General features: G+C 35.8%; 1 long non-coding RNA gene across 1 annotated transcript; it reads right to left on the bottom strand.

The window, feature by feature from the left end:
- Positions 1-4,048: 4,048 nt before the first annotated feature.
- Positions 4,049-9,357, bottom strand: LOC140156347 (uncharacterized). Its single transcript, XR_011859532.1, has 4 exons — positions 9,226-9,357; positions 7,687-7,883; positions 5,377-5,457; positions 4,049-4,412 (listed from the first exon to the last, which is right to left on the bottom strand). It is a non-coding gene; the product is annotated as an uncharacterized lncRNA (long non-coding RNA).
- Between the last annotated feature and the right edge of the window lie 1,269 nt (positions 9,358-10,626).

Here is a 10,626-nt window from a genome sequence, read left to right on the forward strand (position 1 = left end):
AGGACTTAACCCCATTAAAAGCTATTAAACCAAGATAACACTCATTGAAACAGCTCAACTGATTAAATCGGATCTTCTCTGGCTGTGCACATGTGACTGTTTTCATGTGCGATATCGCAATAAAGTTTGTATTAAAGCTTCAGTTGGGTAACCGATTATAAAGGAAACGAAAGGAAACAATGGTATGTGTACCATTGTTCACGAAATGAGACAATGGCGTGCTTTTTGTAAACCAGCATTCTTGAAAATGAGCAACATAATGATTGTTGACTTAACACGGTTTGGAAATAATTTCTTCATATTTTTAGTGTTATCTGTCGTTTACATATCCTTCCTAAAACACAAAAGTACGACCCTCTCCAAACACCTAAATTAGCTAAAAATTTAGGACATGTTACAAAACTATATTGTCTAGAATTTTAGAAGAGTACTTTTAATATTGGCCGGTTATTTTTCACACAGCGACGTTAACTAGGCAATGTACTATTACCTATAACATTAACTAAAACACCAAAGTACGAATATTTCCAAACATCTAAATTAGCTAAAAATTTAGGACATGTTAAAAAATATATTTTCTAGAACTTTAGAAGAGTGCTTCTACTACCGGCCAGTTATTTTCCACACAGCGACGCTAACCTGTTACGACCCCCTACTGTTAACTAGGCAATGTACTATTACCTATAACATTAACTAAAACACCAAAGTACGAATATTTCCAAACATCTAAATTAGCTAAAAATTTAGGACATGTTAAAAACTATATTTTCTAGAACTTTAGAAGAGTACTTTTAATATTGGCCGGTTATTTTTCACACAGCGACGTTAACTAGTCATATCCCCATACTGTTAACGTAGGGCTATTTGTAGGGGTCACGCGTCAATGGGAAAGAGCACTGTGTATTGTGTATAGGAAAACGGACAGTAACTGCAGTATGGATGCTTCAAACTGTCAGTTCATTTAGTATCCCTTGATCAACTGTGGGAAACTGAGGTACTCTTAGCTTCATGAAATGAAATAATGATGTACCATTGTAGGCGTATTTGGTCTGTTGTGCAGTGTAATTGAGTAATATTGAAATTGAACTGTGTAAGGTTACATACATATTGAGCATTTATAAAGCGCTGCTACATTAAGAGCGTAGCGGTACATACAATATTGAAGGTGGCAAAATGCCAAAATATATACACAAGCAAAATATATACAGAGCAACAGAACAATTAGAATGAATTATACAAATGTGTCTTAAGAGCCTTCTTAAAAATAGCAAGTGATGTAGTAGATTCACGGATGTTGATTGGTAAACGATTTCACATTCTGGGAACATTAATATATAGTAGAAGGCCCAGCGCTCAGCAGACTTCAGCAGTTTAGATGTATTGTGCTCTGTCAGTCGTGTGGTGTCAGATGCTGAGCGCAGTCCAGCTCTACCAGGTTGATTGAGAGTGATACAAGAGGAGATGTAATTAGGAGCCATATGATTCAGGCATTTGTAAACAAATAAAAGTACTTTAAACAAAATTCTTTTTTCCACAGGCAACCAATGCAGTTCTTCCAAACATGGAGTGGCGTGATCTTGTTTACGGACTTGACATATCATCTTCGCAGCCCAGTTCTGGATGCGTTGAATACGCTGAATGTCAGTTTTGTTTGACCCTAGGAGCAGACCATTACCATAGAAGATGAGGGCACATAATACTGAGCCAAAAAAAAAACTTAAAACAAAAGACATAATTCTAAATTTCAAAATAAAATCCACTGAGCTATACTCATTTGAACATGTTGAATGACAAATTATTTCTGCTACCTATTGTTACGGGTCCAATTAATAAAACCTAATATATGAACGTTGACTCCGCTGGGATCAACATCTGCCTACTTCAAGGACAATTTTTATCACCTTTGAAAAGCTCTCTTTTTCATTCAAATTGCTATAAGTTTATATCAAATGAGATACCAAAATATGCAAAAGAAAAGTCTCTACCTATCGACCACTTTATTTTGTAATTTAGTTTTAGTGTCTGTAAGAAATTACTTTTGTTTTAATTGTATTAATTGCTTAATTAATTACATTATCCAAGTACCATTGTGACTCACGGTTGTTTGATGGGATCATTTATTAGTTTTTCAAACAAAACATCATGTACAACCAAATTTTAGGCCTGAACAGCTAAATGTGATATCATGCTAATGTATACAGATGCTTTTGAGTCATTCTCAACTTTAATTTTCCTCTTTACAAAATTATTCACTTTTATAGCATTTTTATAGCTTTTTCGGATATAAAATGTATCTATTAATGACACAATTGGTGGCGCTATTTAGTTACTGGAAATTACTCTTTTAAGCTTTTAATACAAACAACTCCTTTTAGTGTTTGCTAAAATGTGTTTATAAAATGTCCTTGTTGCTTGTTTCACCTATTAAAGCTGTTTTAATGGCAATATTAATCACCTGCCCCTTGCAAATAAAGAAATATGATTTAGGATAAATAGCGCCATCTATAGTTCGCATTTAGTTAATAATGAAGCCAATTATATATACATCAAACAACCGTGGACTGACGTCGGTGCATTTGAACAGTCACGTCCATTGAATTACTCCCCATTCCAGATAAATACAGCATATTTTTTGGGATTAAAAAAATATTATCACGTTCTGCAAAATAAAACATAGCTCAATCCTAATCATTAATTTAGTCCTAACTGGAGTTATAAGAAAAAGTTTTACTAATTTCTTGAAAAAAGAGCCAAAAACATGCATTTTTGGCATGTTTTCTGACAATCAACTCACAGACTTGGAACAAGTCTAAACATTCAAAATCATGAGTAAATGTGTTACTATAATTAAATAATTGGTTATAAATATGAAACATGTCTTTTCCAAAAACTAGAATGCAAAAACTGAAATTAGTCTTAGTACAAGTCTTTGGGCTTGATTGTTACAGCATTCGAAAAACACCCTAAAACGCATGTTTTTGGCCCTTATTTCAGAATTGGCCAAATATTGACATTTTACTTTTATTGCTAGTTAGGACTAACTAGAGGATTAGGATTTAGCTATGTGTCATTTGGCAAAACAGGATAATTTTTTTTTTATCCCCAAAAATTAGTTCTGTAGTTTTCTGGAATAGGGAGTAGGACATGACTTTGAACTTATAGTAGAAATATCACTTGAATCAACACAGCTGCCAACAACGTGACGATTGTCCGCGTACACTGTGGGGTGAACGCCCGGCGCGTGTGCGTAACGTGGAAATGAAGTACTAATTTATTATTGTAATTCAATGTCGTTGAATTTTGAAATATGTGACATCCGATCGCGGTCGGATGCTGTTGGCAGCTGTGTTACTTCAAATGAATTTTTACTAGAAATCTCAAAGGTTCCGGCAAATTAGCAGGTACCATAAGAGTAGCGGGTGACGATTTGCAATTTATTTAATATTATGTTCGATTATGATACTGAATAAATTAAAGGAGGATTTCGTGATCCTAGTATCATCTTTTTATGACATGTTTCATTAGATATCCACGAAAAAAGCTTACTCACAAAATTTCAGTTGATTCCGACTTTGCGTTTGCGAGTTTGCACGATTATGAGTATTACAGTGCTCCATATGCTTCAAATTTGACGATATTTTTGCTGAACGAAATAATCTGCAAGAAATTTTTCGTACATAAACATTATGTAGCCAGAGGTTTCCAATGGTATAGAAATCTCAAATTCTTTTGCGAAAAGTGGGGTGGGGGTGGGGGGGTGAGGCTGTGGATCACGAAATGCCCTTTTAAGTATCTATAGCTAATTGTCCAAGAGCATGATTGGTCAATAGACAACACTAGAGGAACGAACGTGAACGCGATAGGTAAACACTGGATGTCACGTGATGCCACCGTAACCAATCAGCACTCTTAAAAGGCACCAAATTGACATCACAGGCACGTTCACGGTAGATCACCTAGTGCGGTCTAATCACGTCAGTTGCTTACACTGACAATGTTTCTTACATCCCCATACCCCACCCATTCACGCACAATGAAAAAGGCGAAACTCTTTGAAATTAAAATTTGCGCACATTTTATTATAATGGTATTATTAATCAAAAATCTTATTATTTACCTTGTGAGTGAAATGAAATACAATTCCAAATACAAATACAAAATTCGCAGAAAAGGTTTAAATTGAATCTGATCAATTGCCCTCAGTTGGATGAGCGTTATAATATCGCCAGGAGACCGCGTGTCAAAAACGAATACGATTGACCAATCTCACTAACATTTTATTACATTATATCTTAATAGCATGTAAATGTAACTAATTATTTCTTGATCAAATAAAGTCTTTGGTGTTTGCTGGCAGCGATGGAGATAGATTTAGAATGACACATTGTCAACTAGCTAGTCTGGTTAACAGTCTGGAACAAAGAGAAAGAAACAAGATATATATTATAAAATTGTTACTTGTAGTGTATAGAATTTACAAATTTGCATGCAGCCATCCTACACACCCCAACATACAACATATACACACGACACAAATAATCAAATAAGAATTAAATTCCCCATACATCGAAACATAAATTTAGTTGATCCGAGGGTCTGGAGTTCAAGTCCCCCCCCCCCAGGCAGGTACATCTGACGATTTTCCACAGCTCTTATCTGCCCATGCATGTTGTATTGTTAATACAGCATTGGCCATATTCTTGATCCTTTACTGAGGAGCAACCAGGCTGGTTTTGATCTAAACGAAGCTGTGCTCAGCAAAATTAGTCAGTGGCTATGAGTTAGCGCTGAATTTCATTGGTTTCTGCATGCCGCAGCCGGCATCCACTACTCAACATATTGGACCTGTCTGTCGTCTATCACACAGTAGAGGAGAGTAAAATCAAATATTCCTATCGTTTATTCTCTACTTCCCTGACAGTCACTTTTGACGACTTAAAGAAAGATTTTGACTCCATCACAACAGCCGGATAACGTCAAGCGCCATTAATGCCTGAGACTATCAAGAGATCGATTATATTTTCAGTGCACCAACATTATGGCATACCTAAGGTTGTGGTCAGTGCCATGCATATGCTCTACAATGACTCTAAACATATGCCTTCAAGGCCTATGCTCTAACAGTATCTTTGAGCCTTTCCAAGTGAACAACTGGGATTCTACGGGGAGGGGGTGTTGGCACTATTCCTGTTCCTAGAATTCCAAAACACACTCACCCACCCACAAAACGTACATACACATCCCCACACACCCACCCCTACACACAACCAACACCCTGCTCTGCACACACATCCCACTCAACCCCATTCACCTAAATCCCCTTGCCACGACACCCATCCTCAAAGCACTCACATAAACTTATACATAATCACGTACCTTAACAATGAGAAAAATATCTCCGGTCGTTTGTAGCGTATTTTGCATTGCAGACGCAGTTGCTATTGGGTGGTGGGCAAACTAGAAGAAGGGAAAAGAAATTATATAGGTTAACCCTTGTACTACTAAGCCACTTTTTGTTTCAAATAATACGAAGAGGTTATAAATGTTATATGTGGCCGTACACTAAAATTAAGCCGTAAAGTGAAGGTCGTATTCATATGTACCTCAATTTGTTGCGACAAGTATCTCATTTACACTGTTTAAACCAATCAATAATACTATTGCTGAAGAGGATAATAAGCTTCTACCCATTTCTATAGAATCATTAAATAGCTCTAGTCTTTGTTTGCTTTGGCTAAATCCTGTTCAAGTGGTGGGCTACAAAGCATTGTATTTTGTCTAGATAACCAACAATTAACAATGAGAGTACTTTCCTGAACCTCTTTGACTTGAGGATGATTTGAAAATAATGACCGCCAATGACTGTTTAATATTTATTACCAGCACTGTGGAAAAAGAGACACATGTAGAACCGAAAAAAGGTACCATTTTCTTGAAGGAGCAGAGTTCAACAATCCATAACCCCGCTTCTGGATATTGTTTGAAGTCAAATGATATACTATTTTAAAGCTTATGATATATATTTTCTAAACACGAAATAAAACAAAATTGACCGGGCCGACTTTACAGCTGATTCGTAGTGTACGATCACATATGCCATTTTATTTTTATTTGGTACCGATGTATAACTTTGAGTCCTCTTTATCCAGTGATACCAGAATAAGTCCAAACAATCCCCACATAATGTTGCTCTGACAGTATAATATGAGCATGCCGTCGCAAATTGGAAAATATGGTTATGTACAAATTAGTATGAGCAAAATTGATTTTACGAGCACGCGATCTACCAAGTAAAAATTCGATTACTCTTGGAATAATTTTACAAGAACAAAATGAAAATCTTGTACTTTATAGTGTAGAAACCTATGGTGGGCCTCGCAAACCCCCGTCTATGGTCATTTTTGATGGTCGGTCCTAAAATTAGTGCAAAGGATGAATCTGCTTTAAAGGGCATTTTGTGATACACAGCCTCATCCCCCCGCTTTTCTAAAACTAAAATAAAAGCGGGGATTTTTTTATATCACTGGAAAGCTCTGGCTTCATAATGTTTATGTACAAAAATTTCTTGCATATCAATTCGTTTAGCAAATATCGCCAAATTTGAATTACGTTCTGGGAAATTACAACAGTGGCCTATGGAGCAGTGAAATACACATAATCACTGCATAACTCGCAAACACAAAATCGGAATCAGCTAAAATTTTGGGAATAAGCTTATTCCGTGGATATCTACTGAAAAATGTCATAAAAAGAGGATGCTAGGATCAAAAAATACTAATTTAAGTCGTTTAGACGTAATCACGGGCATTTTTGTTTTTATGTCGGATAAAAACCCTCAGGGGTCGTACAACTCCCTTCGTAGTACTACCGTTGTTTTAAATAAACACAGCCAAATTAAAAAGTCGCCACTAGTTCCATCCGCATTTAATCAGAGTCTGATGAGTTTATGGCGAATTAATTTATATAATAAAGGTTGATACCAAATTTGATATCAAAAGTTTAATCATCGTGAGCATAGGAACCGTTGTTTGGAAATTCAACCTTCGAAGGAAAGTGTGCAGAAAACTATTATATAAATTATTTTAAAATGCTTGAAAATTAAATGAAGAAAGAATTTAATTGTTTGTATGAAAAATTGCTTTAATATCACTGGAAAGTACAAAGTAGACAAATTGTATTATTGCACCTTAATGCTTTGAAATGATTTGTTTTCGCTCATTGTTTTATATTTTTCTTGAAATATTGCCATAATTAATCCGCATTGTAGTAGTTAAATTCTCATATGATTGCAGTGCAAGATAGTCGTGACTATAATGAATTGCCGGTTTAAGGCCGGAATTCGAAAGACCCAAGTGCATGTGGGCAACACGGGTAGAATAAAGAAAACGCAAAAATTTATGCGGATTGTGCTAGAGACAGACGCATCTTCACAACAGGTATTTATGAAGCACATTTTGTAAAAATATTCGTCCATACTGAGCTTTACTGCACTGGTCCAGGAACGGATCCAGGTTTTGAAATGGAGAGGGATGCTCATGAAAAACTTGTTGCAGCTCCCTACGCTTGCCCAAATTTTACGGCAAATGCAACTGGGGCTAGGAGTATCCCATCGGAATCGATTTTTCTAAACATTGGGCCTCAAATCGTCAAATTTTTTAAACAAAAACAATATAATAAAACACTTACGCTCCCACTTGTTCCTGCCCTTGCCCGTGCCCTTCGCACCACGTTTATCCATCAAATCTTCAAATGTCTCTACTTCGAAATCACCGTCCTCATCATCATCTCCTGCCTCAAGATATGGCGCTGCAACAACTATCGCTACAAAGAGACTCAATGCCATTAAAGTGATTAGAAGTTTACTGGCCATCTTCAATATGTACCTGTGTTAGTGAACGAAATAGAAACACTTCTTGTATTAATTATTAGACATAATTAGCAATGGCTTATATTATCTATAAAGATTAATCCAAAGATATGTAAACGTAGGCGTATTTTTACTTTTCTATACTTTTGTACAAACATCTTAGCAGTTTAAAAGCTCAAATATCTTTGTATGTTGAACAGTGTACTTCGTTATATTTATAAATGCGCTTTTATAAATATGCACTTTACCACCTCCGCGCTACCATAACAGCTTGTAGAGAGCAAGTTTCGAAGTGACCTTCTACGTAGCGTGTGGTCTTTCTATACATTTGAATGCAAAGGTGGAGCGTGTGGTCTTTATATACATTTGAATACAAAAGCGGAACAACATGAATTGTCTATTTTGTTCAACTTTGTGATTATATTGTAAACGTTTCCGTCGTTGAATATTTTTCCCGTCGTCAAATACTTTCAAAATGTTTTTTTTTGATACCATATTACAACTTCTGAATTCCCCTATGTGTAATTATTTTGCTATTCAATTAATACTTAAATTTAATGATATTTATCTACAGAGTTCCTATCCTTTTTCTGAAAAGTGGTCAATGCATAAGGATTTGGTCACGCTTGCTGGTCTTGGTATGTCGTGCCCATGAGTCACAGCTAGTCACGTGCGTATTTATAAAAGCGCATTTATAAATATAACCGAAGTACACTGCTGCAGAAGAAACCTTTTCCTCAGTTTCAGAAAAAGAAAGCCAAATATTAGTTTATACAACAGCGTTTATCTCAAATATTTATACAATCCAGGAAAAATATTAAATATATACGGGCTCTCTTGGTTTAATGTCAGTAAAAGCAGAATAATAACCTTTTTTTTAACTTGCTGTTAATTATCTACTTCCAAAGATATGGCAATCTTAAAATGTATCGAAGTAAAACCATGTCAGTTTTGGCATGCCATAGTAAATAATCTGTTAGTTTTAATTAAATACGGTATGCACAGGGGAATACCAATTCTTTACACCACCGATGAAACAATATTTTCAATATTCCTTTTTTCATATTATTTGAAAAAACAACTAGATGTGGAAAAACAAGTAAAAATACAAGCTAGACGGTATACAGAGGGAGAAAAACAAACAACAAATGTAGGCACAGAAGTAGGTAAGGTTCAGTAGCCAGAATTACCAATTCCAGAGCTCACAGAAGTGTCAGGAAAATAGTACAAAAGTACACTGGAACAATCAGCCCAGAGCAATATAAACTGTGTCTTTACTCAATGAAAGCAAATTATTGTAACATTTAGCTATTATCAGCATAACGTGTGAAAACCAGATAAATACAGTATGAGCTTACCTCAGTTTCGATTCGTAGAGAAAACGAAGAAGTGTCTTTCGTTCTCGTTAATGCCTTAAGTGATACTCAGCACCAACAGCTTCCCTCAACCAACTTATATTCTAAAGCTCTTCATGGGCCACTACCTTTCAAATTAAAGAGTGGTGTGATGCGCATATGTTTAATTAAAGAGATTAATAACACCGAGCCTGACGGAGGGAGCATCGTCCAAAGTTGCGCCACGAGCCCCTGTGACGCCAAAAAATTGGCGTGAAAACCTTCTTATCTTACAAAATGGATGATATAGTAATTAATATCATTACTTTGCCAATTTCATAAGCAGAGCTCATTTCTTTAAAATTAAAAGGGCAGTGATTTATAGTGCGTTCACACAGGCATCGAGTCAGCAAACGTTACTTTTATCATGTTTATACTCATTCATTTTAAACCGAGAGATAATACCCGTCACCTCTGAGGTTGAGTGCTCCCCGATTTCATTGCACTATATTGCAGAAATTAATTTGTATGTTAATCAGTCGAAATCACCTACTTAATTTTCAGTTTCTATTTAGGAACATATTACGTTAAAATTTCAATTCAAATCTGTCTAGAAGCTTGAAATCCAAGTTTTCAAATGATACGAGTATCACATACGGTATATTACTGACTTTTACCCACCCGAAAATTATCAACACATAATCATGATAATCAAGTGAACCGTCAGGCTTCACACCCAGACAGTCAACCCTAACAATGTTTCTTATGGCGTCCGATCACATCCCGAAAAAAATATTTCACCTGATGTTCCCATGTCGTCATTGGCTAAATAAGTTTTTATCATGACGAAAGGACTTTATCGAGAATGTGTGTTGATTAAAACGAGCATTTACTTCTTAAAACAAATAAATGTTTTTGTTTTTTTCAAATCACTGTACTTATCTGGAGCTAAATCCGAAAAGTGTACTCAGATACCAAATAAAAGTGAATTAATTTTGGATAAGGCACATCATCTTTTTTGGTCCTATACGCCGTAGAAGTGACGTCATAATCGGATTAACTACCATAGCAATAGATGAATACAATTTTTGAATATACCGCGCTGCACTGCAGCAGGTTGAACTCATCACCTGTCTTCAATCATATAATAGATTGAATACAATACCGCTCTTTTCAAATAGACTAATCTTACAGGTGCAATCTATGGTTCAATGCATCGGTACCGCATGAACGTTGTAGTGCGGGGCGATATAGCCAAAATTGTATTCATCTATTGCTATGGTAGTTAATCCGATTAACTACGTCACTTCTACGGCGTATAGCGCTATCGGTGCCCGAAGAGGTACCGATGACACTTTCTGTCGTACCCTGAACTTTGTATAGTGCATTCGTTTTTTATTTAAATGAAAAACAATAGCACTATGC

Source organism: Amphiura filiformis, chromosome 7 (assembly GCF_039555335.1).
Source record: "Amphiura filiformis chromosome 7, Afil_fr2py, whole genome shotgun sequence".
Taxonomy (NCBI): Eukaryota; Metazoa; Echinodermata; class Ophiuroidea; order Amphilepidida; family Amphiuridae; genus Amphiura; species Amphiura filiformis.